The following is a 1,278-nucleotide window of genomic DNA, read 5'->3' as shown; positions in this document are numbered from 1 at the left end:
GATATGTATTGTCTTCAAAATGAATATTACATGAATTCTTTGCAATAATCATACTATTGCAAAAATTGTAAAAACTAATGATAAAAAAAGATTCAACGAAATTGTCAAACTTAAAACCATTGGCCTTAAGTGTAAGCAATTATGCATTAACAAAATATGGTTTACTTTACAACGTCGGTTTGATATTATTTTTTTTTGCGATATTGCCTTCATAGATACATAGAATATTTTAAATGGCAATTTGCAGGCATCTCATTTAATCGTGACTTTGTATCACATATTTACCCCGATATCATGATTATTTGCATAAGATTTACTTGTTACGTACACTCAAAATTTTCACAAAATAACTGTAGGTAATAAATTTATATATTAATTCAGTGTGTAAACGCAGCATACAAATGATATTTTTCATATTTTACAAAGTAATTTTCAAATTTATGTTAAGAAGTTTTGTACAGTATACTTTATTGGGTCACTATTACTTACAGATATTTCTCATCTTTTGCCTATTTTAAGTGTTAGTGTTGTTTGTTTTTATGTTGTTGTTTATGTTTTGTTGTTCTTAGGTGAATGGTCTTTTTAGCTGTATACATCTACACTGTCCTTTCGCTAAATATCTTTTTTTTTAGCAACACTTCAACTTAATTATTATAAAATGTCATACATAATAGACTTGCAAACTCCCCAGCCAATTTATATAATATGTGCATGTTTGATTTGTTGTCTTCCTACTTGTACTTTCTGTTATCAAAGTTTTCTGTTTGTATTCTATATAAAGTTGTGTTATTTTATTGTCATATAATTATGTTAGCATCCCTACACATTTGTCAACAAGTCAGACAACATTAGAAAATGTGTTTAAGTAAAATGTTGTGAAATTAATGTTTTCTACAATTAATGATATAAATTATAAATTTACATTTTAATTATAAGGATTCAGTTACTGGTACCATGGACAAAAAATGGCTTTGACTTAGTGAAAGTTGCAAAATTAAGTATTGAAATTATTGTCATTTGTGCAAATTTATTTAGAAATCCCTTCCAGCACAACAAATGACAAATAAGCAGGACACAAACATGTACTTTGATAATGTACATATAAGGAATATTCAAACTCTGTGTCAACTGTGACTCTGACCTTAAAGCCATTTCATCTTAATATAGATATCATTGTGCCAATTTATTTTGATACCCATCATGTACAACAAAGTTATGCGCCAGTCACGAAATATCCCAAATAAACACACAAACAAGCATGCAAACACAGGTGTTACA

Source organism: Dreissena polymorpha, chromosome 2 (genome assembly GCF_020536995.1).
Source record: "Dreissena polymorpha isolate Duluth1 chromosome 2, UMN_Dpol_1.0, whole genome shotgun sequence".
NCBI classification, from domain to species: Eukaryota; Metazoa; Mollusca; class Bivalvia; order Myida; family Dreissenidae; genus Dreissena; species Dreissena polymorpha.
Note: the sequence above shows the minus strand (reverse complement) of the source record.